Source organism: Giraffa tippelskirchi, chromosome X (assembly GCF_054371585.1).
Source record: "Giraffa tippelskirchi isolate mGirTip1 chromosome X, T2T-mGirTip1v1.2.pri, whole genome shotgun sequence".
NCBI classification, from domain to species: domain Eukaryota; kingdom Metazoa; phylum Chordata; class Mammalia; order Artiodactyla; family Giraffidae; genus Giraffa; species Giraffa tippelskirchi.
The window spans coordinates 80,755,952-80,771,219 of record NC_137289.1 but is presented as its reverse complement, the minus strand read 5'-3'; the positions used below and the strand labels follow the sequence as shown (position 1 = coordinate 80,771,219).

General features: G+C 39.2%; 1 protein-coding gene across 6 annotated transcripts in view; it reads left to right on the top strand.

Annotated features, from left to right (window-relative positions):
* TENT5D (terminal nucleotidyltransferase 5D) overlaps window positions 1-15,268 on the top strand; it is a 77,254-nt gene that overhangs the window by 59,154 nt on the left and 2,832 nt on the right. For all 6 annotated transcript variants that reach the window (XM_081565938.1, XM_081565940.1, XM_081565939.1 and 3 more), the window contains one exon: window positions 6,854-6,913. The gene's annotated coding sequence lies outside the window, so the exon portion shown is untranslated. The remainder of the gene's footprint in view (window positions 1-6,853; window positions 6,914-15,268) is intronic.

Here is a 15,268-nt window from a genome sequence, read left to right as displayed (position 1 = left end):
AAATTTTTGGTAGAATTCCGCTGTGAAGCCGTCTGGTCCTGGGCTTTTGTTTGCTGGAAGATTTCTGATTACAGTTTCGACTTCCGTGCTTGTGATGGGTCTGTTAAGATCTTCTATTTCTTCCTGGTTCAGTTTTGGAAAGTTATACTTTTCTAAGAATTTGTCCATTTCTTCCAAGTTGTCCATTTTATTGGCATATAGCTGTTGGTAGTAATCTCTTATGATCCTTTGTATTTCTGTGGAGTCTGTTGTGATCTCTCCATTTTCATTTCTAATTTTGTTGATCTGATTCTTCTCCCGTTGTTTCTTGATGAGTCTGGCTAATGGCTTGTCAATTTTGTTTATCTTCTCGAAAAACCAGCTTTTGGTTTTGTTGATTTTTGCTGTGGTCTCTTTCTTTCTTTTGCATTTGTTTCTGCCCTAATTTTTAAGATTTCTTTCCTTCTACTAACCCTGAGGTTCTTCATTTCTTCCTTCTCGAGTTGCTTTACATGTAGAGTTAGGTTATTTATTTGATTTCTTCCTTGTTTCTTGAGGTACGCCTGTATTGTTATGAACCTTGCCCTTATCATTGCTTTTACAGTGTCCCATAGGTTTTGGGTTGCTGTGTTTTCATTTTCATTCGTTTCTATGCATATTTTGATTTCTTTTTTGATTTCTTCTGTGATTTGTTGGTTATTCAGAAGCATGTTGTTTAGCCTCCATATGTTGGAATTTTTAATAGTTTTTTTCCCTGTAATTGAGGTCTGATCTTACTGCTTTGTGGTCAGAGAAGATGAGTGGGATGATTTCAATTTTTTTGAATTTACCAAGGCTAGATTTATGGCCCAGGATGTGATCTATCCTGGAGAAAGTTCCGTGTGCACTTGAGAAAAAGGTGAAATTGATTGTTTTTGGGTGGAAAGTCCTGTAAATATCAATTAAATCTAACTTGTCTATTGTATCATTTAAAGTGTGTGCTTCCTTGTTAATTTTCTGTTTAGTTGATCTATCCATATGTGTGAGTGGAGTATTAAAGTCTCCCACTATTATTGTGTTATTGTTAATTTCCCCTTTCATACTTGTTAGTATTAGCCTTACATATTGTGGTGCTCCTATGTTGGGTGCATATATATTTATAATTGTTATATCTTCTTCTTGGACTGATCCTTTGATCATTATGTAGTGTCCTTCTTTGTCTCTTTTCACAGCCTTTATTTTAAAGTCTATTTTATCTGAAATGAGCATTGTGACTCCTGCTTTCTTTTGGTCTCCGTTTGCATGAAATATGTTTTTCCATCCCTTCATTTTCAGTCTGTATGTGTCCCTAGTTTTAAGGTGGGTCTCTTGTAGACAGCATATATAGGGGTCTTGTTTATGTATCCATTCCGCCAGTCTTTGTCTTTTGGTTGGGGCATTCAACCCATTTACATTTAAGGTAATTATTGATAAGGATGATCCCGTTGCCATTTACTTTGTTGTTTTGAGTTCGTGTTGAAACATCCTTTCTGTGTTTCCTGTTTAGAGAAGATCCTTTAGCATTTGTTGGAGAGCTGGTTTGGTGGTGCTGAATTCCCTCCGCTTTTGCTTGTCTGTAAAGCTTTTGAATTCTCCTTCATATCTGAATGAGATCCTTGCTGGGTACAGTAATCTGGGTTGTAGATTATTCTCTTTCATTACTTTAAGTATGGCCTGCCATTCCCTTCTAGCCTGAAGAGTTTCTATTGAAAGATCAGCTGTTATCCTTATGGGGATCCCCTTGTGTGTTATTTGTTGTTTTTCCCTTGTGGCTTTTAATATTTGCTCTTTGTGTTTGATCTTTGTTGATTTGATTAATATGTGTCCTGGGGTGTTTCCCCTTGGGTGTATCCTGTTTGGGACTCTCTGGGTTTCTTGGACTTCTGTGACTATTTCCTTCCCCATTTTAGGGAAATTTTCAACTATTATCTCCTCGAGTATTTTTTCATGGCCTTTCCTTTTATCTTCTTCTTCTGCGACTCCTATGATTCAAATGTTGGGGCGTTTCATATTGTCCCAGAGTTCCCTGAGGTTTTCCTCATTTCTTTTGATTCTTTTTTCTTTTTTCCTCTCTGCTTCATTTATTTCCACCATTCTATCTTCTACCTCACTTATCCTATCTTCTGCCTCCGTTATTCTACTGTTGGTTCCCTCCAGAGTGTCTTTTATCTCCTTTATTTCATTATTCATTATATATTGACTCCTTTTTATTTCTTCTAGGTCCTTGATAAACATTTCTTGCATCTTCTCAATCCTTGTCTCCAGGCTACTTATCTGTAACTCCGTTTTGTTTTCAAGATTTTGGATCATTTTTATTATCATTATTCTAATTTCTTTTGCAGATAGATTCCCTATCTCCTCCTCTTTTGTTTGGTTTAGTGGGCATTTATCATTTTCCTTTACTTGCTGAGTATTTCTCTGCCTTTTCATCTTGTTTAGATTGCTGTGTTAGGCGTGGCCTTTCTGTATTCTGGTAGTTTGAAGTTCCTTTTATTGTGGAGGTTCCTCACTGTGGGTGGGGTTGGACGGGTGGCTTGTCAAGGTTTCCTCTTTGGGGGAGCTTGTGTCGGTGTTCTTGTGGGTGGAGCTTGATCTGTTCTCTCTAGAGTGCAATGGAGTGTCCAGTATTGAGTTTTAAGATGTCTATGGATTTGGTGTGCCTCTGGGCAGCCTGTATATTGATGCTCAGGGCTATGTTCCTGCGTTGCTGGACAATTTGCGTGGTATGTCTTGCTCTGGAACGTATTGGCTCTTGGGTGGAGCTTGGTTTCAATGTATATGTGGAGGCTTTTGGATGATCTCTTATTAATTAATGTTTCCCCTGGCTTTCAGTCTTATTCTTGCAGTAGCGTCAAGACTTCTCCATCCATATAGCATCGATAATAAAACTTTTAGGTTAATGTTGAAAAGATTTTCCACAGTGAGGGATACCCAGAGAGGTTCACTGAGTTACATGGAGAGGTGACCAGGAGGAGAAGAGGGGGACTCAAACGTGGAGAGAGCAGTCTTAACCAGTAAGCACATCCCTCTGTGCTCTCCACAATCTGGAACCCTCAGAGAGGTTCATGAAGATACATAGAGAGGGGGGAGGAAGGTAATAGAGGTTTGTGTGCGTAGAAAGGGAGGAATCGTGAGGAGAGAGAGAGATCTGGGCAGTATTCTGTTGCTGAAGTGTTCTCCAGTGCCCAGATCACCCTCAGAGATTCACAGAATTGGGTTGAGAAGAGAAGGAGGAGGGTGGGAGATAGAGGTTCCCTGGGGGAGAAGAAAAAGCGTCAATAGGGGGAGAGGGTAATCAAGCCAGTAATCACACTCCTGAGTAAAAATGGGTAATAAAGATTGGGTTCTTAAATGTACAAAATTGATAACAAATATGTAAAACAAAGATTAAAAATCTAGAGTAGAGGTTAGACTCTTAAAAAAATACAATATAAAAAAAAATCACAAAAAATATAAGATATATCTATGCAGTTTGCTTTAAAAATAGGGGTTTTTTTTTGCAAGGTAATAGTGGGTTATAAAAATGAAAATTAAAGGTGTAATAGAGGACTTAAAGAAAAAAGAAAAAAAATTAAAAATTAAAAAAAAATGATAATAGTAAAAATATATCCAGGACTTTCTCTGGAGCTGTTGTGAGCAGTGTGAGGTCTGTTCAGTTTCAGATAGATCCTTGTTCCTGCTTATACTTTTCAAGATCTATAGGCCCCTTTCAATGTAGTCAGTGTTAACTACAGGGATTTTAATCTGTTGGCCTGTCACTTCCAAAGTGCTTTCCCTCTGTTTTGTTTGGCTTCTGTTTGCAGGTCTCTTCAGTGTCTAATTTCCGCCCTGCCACAAGGGGGTGGAGGTGGTCTCTTTAGTTTGCTTCTTCAGTTGTGCTGTGGGGAGGGAGGAACACTGCAAACCAATATCACTGTGGAGAGCTCGCAGTGTCTCGGCCACACTGGGTTTGCCCCCGCTCACGGCGTGTGTGCTTTTCCAGTCTACCCTGCTCAGGCTTCAGGTTACTCTGCTGGAGAGTGGGCCCTAAGATGCGTGCACTTCCCAGGTCTAAGCCGCTCAGGTTCAGATTCTCCGGTACTCCACAAAGGTGCAGACTCGGTTGGGCCTGTGGTTTGTGCCGATCCCCGGTCGGAGCAGCTCAGGCAGCCAGGAGTTTGGCGAGCGCACTCTCCCCTATTGGGGCAGTGCGGCTTATCATCTCCCTGGTCCCTTCCTCAGTTTATGGGCGTGCCCAGCTCCGGTGTGCTTTGTGTCAGTTCTGGGGAGCTGGTCTCTGGCTGCGAACCTCCCGGCAGCTGTCGACCCTCCGGGATCTCAGGCAGTCTTTGCTTAGAAACTGGAAGCCTGTTTGCAGTTTGGTAGGGGGTGCCCTCTCTGGGGCCGAGTTTGCCCCTTTCTGGCTCTGGCTAGCCCCGCCTGCCTGATGTGTCCGTCAGGGGATGGGGCGGTCCGCAGCCGGCTAGCTCTCCTCTGGCATTGCTCAGTCCTTTGTTCTGTGAGCGGGCCGGCAGTGCCTTGGAATTGGGCTTTTCGTGGGATAGTTCTCTCTCTGGCTGTCCCAGAGTTTAGGTTGCTATCTCACATTAGCTCCATCAGATTGCCCTCAGGGCATTTGGGCCCAGTCCTTACCCTAAGCAGTGCCGCCCGCTCCTCTCTGTTCAGCCCCCACTTGCTGGTGGAGGATGCGAGCGTCTGGGGTTCTTTGCTGGGATTTGCCTTTAGGCACGTAATCTGTGGGTTTTGTTTATTTTTTCTCCCAGTTATGTTGCCCTCCGAGATTCGAAATCTTCCCCCAAACCCGCCGGTGAGAGGGTTTCCTGGTGTTTGGAAACTTTTCCTCTTTTACGACTCCCTCCCCAGGACGGGTCTCCATCCCTAACTCTTTTGTCTCTCTTTTTATCTTTTATATTTTGTCCTACCTCCTTTTGAAGATAATGGGCTGTTTTTCTGGATGCCTGATGTCCTCTGCCAGCGTTCAGAAGTTGTTTTGTGAAGTTTGCTCAGCGTTCAGATGTTCTTTCAATAAATTTGTGGGGGAGAGAGTGGTCTCCCCGTCCTATTCCTTCGCCATCTTAGCCCCACCCTCACAGAGATCACTTTTATCCCATTTAAAGCAGCTCACTTACTTTGCCTTTCACTGCTTTTATTTTTTTAATTATTTTATTTTTTAATTGGAGGATATTTCCAATATTGTGGTGATTTTTGCCATGCATAGTCATGAATCAGCCACGGGTATACATGTGTCCTCCCATCGTGAACCCCCATCCCATCTCATTCCCCACCCTGTCCCTCTGGGTTGTCCCAGAGCACTGTCTTTGGGTGCCCTGGTTCATGCACCAAACTTGTGCTGGTCATCTGTTTTAAATATGGTAATATACATGTTTCAAAGCTACTTTCTCAAATCATCCCACCCTTGCCTCCTCCCAAAGAGTCCAAAAGTCTGTTCTTTATATCTGTGTCTCTTTTGCTTTGCTTTCATGTAGGATCATTGTTGCCATCTTTCTAAATTCCATATATATGTGTTAATATATAGCATTTTTGTTTCTCTGACTTACTTCACTCTGTATAATAGGCCCCAGTTTCATCCACCTCATTAGTACTGACTCAGATGTTTTTATTATCTCTAACTGGTATCACATGCTATGGTTACCACAATAATCAAGCAAAAAAATGTTTTCTGCTGGGAATTTAAAAAAATAATTTCTATTGGAGTATAGTTGTCTTATAATGTTGTGTTAATTTCTACTGTTCAGCAAAGTGAATCAGCTATGCATATACAAATATCCCCTCCCTTTTGTACTTCCTTCCTATTCAGCTCACCATAATGCATTAAATAGAGTCCACTGTACTATACAGTATGTTCTTATTAGTTATCTATTTTATACATAGTATCAATGGTGTATATGTAGCAATCCAAATCTCCAAATCAAATAAAACAAGCCTGTTAAGATAGTGATAGCTTACAGTGTTTAGTGAATGGTGCTGCCAGATTCATGGTCTCTGAAGGAGAAGATTTAACTCTGGGACCAAAGACATGGTCTCAATCACTTAGATCTTTTGTGTAGCAGTTACAACTGGCTAGTTCGGCTAGAGGCATGGTTTTCACTTCAGTCATGAGAGGTCCTGGGTTCAGATCCTGGATGAGCCCCCAAGGTGATAGTTTAGCATATGGTGAATGGTGGTTGGTGCCAGATTTGTGGTCTCCGAAGGAGAAGATTTAATTCTGGGACAAAAGATGCAGTCTCAATCACTCAAGCGCTTTTGTGTAGCAAGGATTTTATTATAGTGAAAGTGATAGGAAAAGCTTTTGACATAGATATCAGAAGGGGGTAGAAAAAGTACCCACCTCACTAGTTAAAGCAGAGCATTATATACTTTTCTGTTAGCTGTTGAGAATAGATAAAAGGAATGCCTCAAGGTTGTGAAAATTTTTCCCAGACCCTTTCCTGTAACATACATTCTGAGATGACATCAGCGTGAGATTAACCAGAAGGAATGGGTTAACCCAGAGCTCAAGGCTGTGAAAGGTTTACCCAGATCTTTTTTCATAACATACATTTTGAGATAACGTTGATTCAACACTAGCCAGGGAGAGCTTGATCTGAGCAGCATGTCCCTGGGTGAGAAATATTGTTTGTAATCATTAGCTCTGGGCCTAAAGAAAGCTAGTTTTTAGGCGAGATAGATTGTTGTCATAGTAACACAGAGCTTAAGAAAAACATGTCCTATGTGAATAGGGCAAAAGAATGTATGAATAAAAGAAAATGTTTGCTGCCTCCTCCTTCTCGGGGTTCCCTAGGCTCTCTGAGACTCCCTGTAAACCTGCTCTCTCGTTCTCCACTTTTTCTTTTAGGAGAATATTGCTGCTGAAGGAAAAGGGACAAAGAAATCTGTCTATAACTGCTTGCTGCTGGTGAGTGGTTCTGACCCTAAATTGTTGAAGCAACGTATTCTCCTTACCCTTTTATTTAGGGTCTCTGATCTAAGGGCCCCAAGTAATAACTAGAGGAGGCAGTAGAAACTGCAGGGACATGAACAATCATTTGTAATTTAAAAGCTTTCAAACGGTTAAAAACAAATCCTATTATACAGATACAAATGTAAGGAGCAAACAGCAAGAATAAGATGATTACAGTTATTATGGTCAAGATAGTTTTTCACCAAGGAGCGCTTGTAAACCAAGATTGTATCTGTGACCAGAGTGGAACATCAGGGGAGTCCATTTTTAAGAGTGACCAGAATCTCTGTATCACCGTTATTTCGTCTGGGAAGTTGTTTTATCCTTTAGAAAGTAAAAAGGCAGGGACCAAAAATCAGTAAAAGAATTATTGTAATCAGTGGTCCAAAGAAGAATAAGAATTACATTACATTTGGTAGTAATTTTGATCCTGGTCTAGATAGAGTCAACACTTGGTTTGCCCTGTCTATAAGAATGGAACAAACCCAGTTAGAAGTAGTTGAAAGAGTGACAACCTGAACTTTAACAGACAAATCTTATAACAATTTTAGTGAATTTTTTAGGTATGAGAAGATGTAAGAACTTGGGCTCAAGAAAAATTGTTTTCCTGAAAATATCTGACTGTCTGAAGGCCTGTTTTGTCCATTTTCCCAGAGCTTAGAGTGAGTGCCTAATTTCTGATTTCCACCTGAATTCCTTTCAGGGGATGTTGCCATGTTTTAATCTTCGTAGAGGCAGATAGCAAGTGCCAGTTTTCAATCGCAGGGCACCTTCATGGCTATGAGTTTGACCATGGTTTGGGGGCATTTTATGACCATCTTGTAGGAAGGTTCATTCCCAGGTCTGTTGAAGATTTCACTGATAGGCCACTCAGTGTGCTGTTACTGGACTAGGCCCTTTGAGTAGCAAAAGTTTCTGGACCACACCTGTCTTACTAGCCTCTTGGTCTAGGAAAATATTCTCTCTTGTTGCTTCTTCTCATTTATAGAGTCACACTATTACAATCACTGTCACACACTTGATAATGTAAGGGACAACACTTTTGAAACAGGCAACATTATAAGTAAGAACTTAAGAACTTCCATTGGGTATAGCCCAGTGATATCTCCAGGTTATCTGATTTAGTTTGTTAAATGAATATAGCCTGTTGTTAATCTCCTGGTTGTAGATCTTGGAGCACCTGATCTTTATTTAAAGATTGGTTACTGAGATAAGCTTTAAACTGAGAGTGTCTTTTTAATAACTTAGTTAAACCTCTTGGCAATATAACATATCAAAAGCCATATTCTAAGAAAACTTTGTTCTTTTAATAGGGAGAGAAAACCAACTTCCAGTTTGGTACCAGCTTATATTCACTGTGAAACAATAGCTTTTTTACTTAGCCCAAGTAATAATATTTCAAAGGCAGTTTAATGTTTTAAGGTACTTGTACCATGCACAAAACTCTCTTCCACTTGTCACATACTTTTTGTATACTTGCTACAAACCTTTTTTGCACTTGCTATAAACCTTTTTTACCCTTTCTGAATTCATCATTTTATTTGCCCGTTCAGAGAACAATCACCTATAAGTTCAGACTTAACTTCCTTTTCCTTTAATAGAATGTAATTCCATCCCTTATACCTGTTTATTAAAAACACACATCTTACTTTCCTTCAGCAACTATAACAAATTAACTTCAGCAATATTATCCATAGATGAAGACCACTGAGACATATATAAATCTGGACCAACAGAGATCTCACAGTTTTTCGCTTGAGATTTAAAATGTCTCTTTGTCCTTTTTTTCTCCTTGGCTTGAAGTTCTGCTAATTTGCTCACAGCTGGAGTTTCAGACAGGGTGGGCTGCATCTCTCAAGGATATGGAAAGAGTTAACTTAAGGATTTTTCTAGGCATGTTTTTGCTTCTCAGACAGGATCATAGTTCCAAAAAAAAAAAAAAAAAGTATTTTAACAAGCCAGCTTTTTCCTAATTGTACATGTAAAAAGAACCAATTTTGCAATTTTTAAAATGATTTTATTTTAACCAATTTTCCCTGGATTCTAAAGAATATCATGGCCATCCAGTGTCAAAAATGTCATCTCTCCTTCATAGCTAAAATTTAAATCAGAGAATGTTCAAATTGGCTCTGATGACAGGAGCAGGCTGACTGATAAGATGTTGTTCCAGCAGGAATTGTCTCTCTGGGGAGATGAGGTCTTCTCTTAAATCAAAGAATGCCCGTATATAAGGGACTTTTTAGGCTCTGGGTATCAAACTTATCCCAGTTTTTCAAGATGCAATCTAAAGGGGTAGTACTGGAACTATGTGAAGCTCCCATCTATAAGAGAGAAAAAGCAGCATCCAGCACTTTTGTTTCTCTACCAGAGGCATCCCTCCCTGCTCTAGATGGGGAAGAGGTAGACTCTCCACCAAAAGCTTCCTCTTTCCGATCATCTGGTTGGACTTAGTCTACCTTACTGACACAGGTGCATTGTTTGTTTCATCTGGCCCTCCTCGTTCTACCACTGAGCAGGGGTGGAGATGTGCCAGGGGATAGACCCTGCAGCATCCTAAAAATGTATTTGTTTATGTCCACTCTTCCTTTTTCCACTAATGGGGGGGGGGTGGAAATGCACCCAGGGGTGGACCTGGTGGCATCCCAAACTGTCTTAGTTGTCTGCCTTCCTCGTCTCACCACCAAAGATGGGTGGAGATGCACCAGGGGTGGACCTGGGATCATCCCAAATTGATGTCCAGTCCTTTATCATCAAGATCTTCATTTGATTTCCCCTTTTCCCCCTGATGCCACCTGGGATGTAACAGAGTAGCCTTTTGGAATGCTTTCCATGTACCAAGTCTTGGATTACATGATTTGTATTCTCAGAAATCTCATGTTTGCTAGCATTGCCTCTATCCATATAGTCCAGAGGCACGATCGTGACAAGGACTCATCTCTGGGTCTCTGGGATCTCATGCAGGCTGCCAGGAGAGTGATTTCTTGCCAAGGAGATGTTCCTAGAGCTAGAGCTCCACCTAGCTCCCTAATGTGTTCCTGCCTGCAGTTTATAAAAAAAACAGCTGAGATGTAACTTTTGATCTCTAATAAGGTTAGGTACTATAGTACTAGCAAAACTTGAGATGGGGGTCTAACTAGAAGAACACAACAGCATTGATTGAAAAATCCCCCCAAAATCTACAATCTGCCATACAAGGTTAGTAGCTTCAGTTCCCTAAGCAGTTATGAAATGGTCAGCGAGACCAGGAAAAGTTAACCAGGAAAGGAAAGTTCAGACAATATGCTCATCCATTTTTGACTGCTCCCCTCATGGGGACAAAGGACACCTCTTGACATTGACGGGACTGTATAATCCCCATGTCAGGATCCCCTTTCGGGGCTGCCTTAAGCAATATGAGGCACATCCATGGAACCGCAAACCAGACACAGCTATCACTCTGTGCTCGGTTTTACATCTCAGGCTCAGGGCATTCACACAAACAGGACACCTTAGTGTTACTAAACTGGAGGCTTTACAGTAAAAGAGCAAAAGAGCTAGGGCTCTGAGTTTCCTAACCTTGTCATCAGATCCTGGACAAGCCCTCAATATAATAGCTTTATGGTGTTTGGTGAAAGGTGCCACCGAATTCATGGTCTCTGAAGGAGAAGATTTAACTCCAGGACCAAAGACACAGTCTCAATCACTCAGAGCTGTGTGTAGCAGAGATTTTTATTTAAAGTGAAAGTGATAGAAAAAGCTACTGACATAGACATTGGAAGGGGATAGAAAGAGTACCCACCTTACTAGTTTAAGCAGAGCATTATATACTTTTTTGTTAGCTTCTGGGAATTAGTAAAGGAATGCCTCAAGGCTGTGAAAATTTTGTCCAGACCCTTTCCCTTATCATGGGCTTCCCTTGTAACTCAGCTGGTAAAGAATCCACCTGCAATGCAGGAGACCTGGGTTCGATCCCTGGTTTGGGAAGATCCCCTGGAGAAGGGAAAGGCTACCAATCCAATATTCTGGCCTGGAGAATTCTATGGACTGTATAGTCCATGGAGTCACAAAAAGTCAGACATGACTGAGAAACTTTCACTTCACTTCAGTTTCCCTTATCATACATCCTGGGGTGACATCAGCACAAGATTAGCCAGACAAAACTGATTAACCCAGAGCTCAAGGCTGTGGAAGTTTTACCTAGACCTTCTCTCATAACATATATTCTGAGATAATGTTGGCCCAAGACTAGCCAGGGAGAACGTGATCTGAGGAGCATGTTCCTGGGTGAGCAATATTGTTTGTAATCATTATCTCCAGGCCTAAAGAAAGCTAGTTTTTAGGTGATATAGATTGTGGTCATAGTAACACAGAGGTTAAGAAATACATTTCCTATGCAAATAGGGCAATAAGAATGTATAAAGAAAGAAAAAAAGTGTTCGTTGCCTCCTCCTCCTTGGGGGTCCCCAGTCTCCCTATCAACCTGCCTGTACATAACTCTCTCAATACATTGGTTAAAAGGTGTATTTTATTTATATCTACATAGCTATTGCAATACTTTATTCCTTTCACAATTACTCCTGTACTCCCCAGCAATTATTCAATCAAAAGAATATAGTTTGAGTAGCCAACTACTTGATTGACATCAAGCCTTTATTTGTGAAATGCAGAACTACAGAACAGTAGATAATCTTACATTTTTAAAAAAATCATAGAGACAGACACAAACTACTGATCATTATGACTTGTGGGTTCATTGTTATCCCAATCATTATTTTATTAAAGTTTCTTTCAGATTTGAATGATTCAAATATCAGTAACAGTTTTCTCTTAGGTTAATATAATATTTCTCTCCTGAGTATATGTCCAAGAGTGGGATTGCTGGATCATATAGTAGTTCTATTTTTACTGTTCTTCACAGTGGCTGTACCAATTTACATTTGTGCCAACAATGTAGGTTGGTTCCCTTTTCTCCACACCTTTTCCAGCATTTATTGTTTATAGACTTTTTGATGGTAGCCATTCTAACCAGTATGAGGTGATAACTCATTATAATTTTGATTTGTATTTCTCTCATAATTAGTGATATTGAGCATCTTTTCGTGTGCTTTTTGGCCATGTATATGTTTACTTTGGAGAAATTGGATCTCTTTCTCATCTTTGCAAGATCTTACTGTGGTTCTGTCTGGGAAACCAAATTATGTTCCTTCCTTTCCTCTAATATCTATGAGCAGATTGAATATATAAAGCGAGACTTCAGATTTCCCGATTTGAAAGATACCTTTTTTATAAAGGACTCCTGCATTCTGGCAATTAGACAGTTAACTTATTCATAATTTTGGTTGGTTTTATTTACATATTAATGTCCTGGAAACTTTTGTATGGAAACAAATTTGATAACTTCAGTAATGTCATTATAACAATGTAAATGATCTTTATTTTCAGATCATTGGTGATTAGAAGTAGGGATTAAATGAGGATTGTAAGCCTGGGGTTAGGCCATTGATTGCTTTTTCCTTTTTGCCACATTGCTTGGCTTGTGGGATCTTAGTTCCCTGACCAAGGATTGAACCCAGGCCCTCAGCAGTGAAAGTACATAATCATAACCAGTGGGTCACCAGGCAATTCCCTCGGACATTGAGTTTTTAACTTTTACCTAATATTGAACAGGAAATTTGCCATTACATAAAGAAAAATTTCTGCAAAATGCAAAATAAATTTGCATTTAAAAAAGTATTTGGGGAACTTATTTATATATAAGTTAAAATGGCATAATTTACTTGTGCTGTTGCCAAAATATGTATTAAGTAAATTATTGAATTCCCTAAAGTCTTTACATGAAACCAGCCAATGTCATTAACTATTAGTTTTCCAGGTTGAGAATTTGAGGATAACAAACTTCTTTAGCTTCAAATAATTCAGTGGTAATTCCAAGAAAATTAATTAAAAAATAAACATGCCAGTTCTTATTGCATATTCTGTCATTCATATAGCATTTTGTTCTTTCCACTGTCCTAAAGATATAAAGTTAGTTTATACTATAAAGATAATTTCACTTGACAGATGAATGACCAGCATCCAACAGCCCAGTGTGTAGTCAATTCATTTATCTTTAAGGATTGATCTGGATATTGACATAGCTGATAAAATTGTATGAACATTGGCAATTAGTGTGGTTTAAAATAAAACACACAACACGTTATGTGGGCCATTTCATCACATAATAAAAATAAATACTCTTTAATTCATATTCATGGGGATTCCATATAAAGAAACTTCTCACTGACACAGATCTGCCGTTGCTTAATTAACTTTTTGCAACATGCTTGGGCTGTCAAAGTTGGTCCTACAGATGTGAAATGTCGTTTGTTCTTCAGTCGCTAAGTTGAGTCTGACTCTTTGCAACCCCATGGACTATAGCACACCAGGCTTCCCTGTCCTTCACTATCTTGAAGTTTTCTCCAACTCATGTCCATTGAGTTGGTGATGCCATCCAACCATCTCATCCTCTGTCACCTCCTTCTAATCCTGCCCTCAATCTTTCCCAGCATCAGGGTCTTTTCCAGTGAGTCATCTCTTCACATCAAGTAGCCCAAGTATTGTAGCTTCAGCTTCAGCATCAGTACTTCCTATGAATATTCAGGGTTGGTTTCCTTTAGGATTGACTGGTTTGATCTCCTTGCAGTCCAAAGGGACTCTCAAGAGTCTTCTCCAGCACCACAATTCAAAAGCATTGATTCTTTGGTGCTCAGCCTTCTTTATGGTCCAACTCTCACATCCATCCATGACTGGAAAAAACATAGCTTTGACTATGTGGACCTTTGTTGGCAAAGTAATGTCTCTGCTTTTTAATATGCTGTTTTCTTCCAAGGAGCAAGCGTCTTTTAATTTCATGGCTGCAGTCACCATCCACAATGATTTTGGAGCCCAAGAAAATAAAGTCTGTCCCTGTTTCCGTTTTTCCCCCCTCTATTTGCCATGAAGTGATGGGACCAGATGCCATGATATTAGTTTTTTGAATGTTGACTTTTAAGCCTGCTTTTTCACTCTCCTCTTTCACCCTCATCAAGAGGCTCTTCAGTTCCTCTTCAATTTCAGCCATTAAAGTGGTGTCATCTGCATATCTGAGGTTGTTGATATTTCTCCTGGCAGTCTTGACTCCAGCTTGAGATTCAAACAGCCCAGCATTTTGCATGATGTACTCTGCATATAGTTAAATAAGCAGAGTGACAATATATAACCTCGACATACTCCTTTCCCAATTTTGAACCAGCCCATTTTTACATACACAGTTCTAACTGGTGCTTCTTGACCTGCATACAGGTTTCTCAGGAGACAGGTAAGGTGGTCTGGTATTCCCATCTCTTTAAGAATTGTCCACAGTTTATTGTGATCCACACAGTCAAAGGCTTTATTATAGTCAATGATTCAGTAGATTTGAAATAAGATGATTCTATTTGCTATAGTTCTACTGGGGAAATATACAACATAAATGGCTAAATATTTAAACTCTGTTCTAATGGCTCCCTAGTTAAGCCAAATATGAATACTGTCTATATAAACCTGTCTTAAGCTCTGTATAATTTTTATTTCTGGAATTCTGGAAAGAATGCCTAAACCCAAATCTATGTCTATAATGAACTTCATTTACTAGGTTTATTGTTTAAATAGCTTTAAGAAAGTGTTTGGAGATCCATGTAATAACTATAAATGTACCTAATTAGATCATAATATAATTAAATTTAATTATATTTATAATGTCTATAATTTTAACTTCCTAATATTCCTCCAAGTATAAAATTTTCTGAGCATGTCATATTACACATCAGCAGAAAACAAAATTAGGAATCTTATGCTTTTGTATATACTTGTTCTCATTTTGGAGACAAATGTAGTAATAGCATTTGTTTGTTTCTTTTTAGTTTTAAAATTACATTCTTTATTTTCTTCAACCAGCATTTCTTTAAGAGCTACCAATTCAAGGAGTTCATACTGTAATAACAGACTTCAGTAATTTTCTTAAAAATGAGAGTAACAATATATATATGAAACAATAATAGAATGATGCTTTTGAATTAAAGATGCTATATATTGCTTTTAAATATTATGCTGCTCAGTCAGTTGTGTCTAACATACACAGACATGCTATCTGATCTCACTTTAAATTCATGACAGTTAACCTCTATTATATACTATGGTTGTCTTGTGAACAACATTTATACCACCAAACAAATATACTCATTATAGTGTTTATGAAGAAAGATTGAGAAAGCCCACAATTTCACATCAAAAATAATTACAACTCTAACAAATCTGTGAGAATGTTTGTTTATA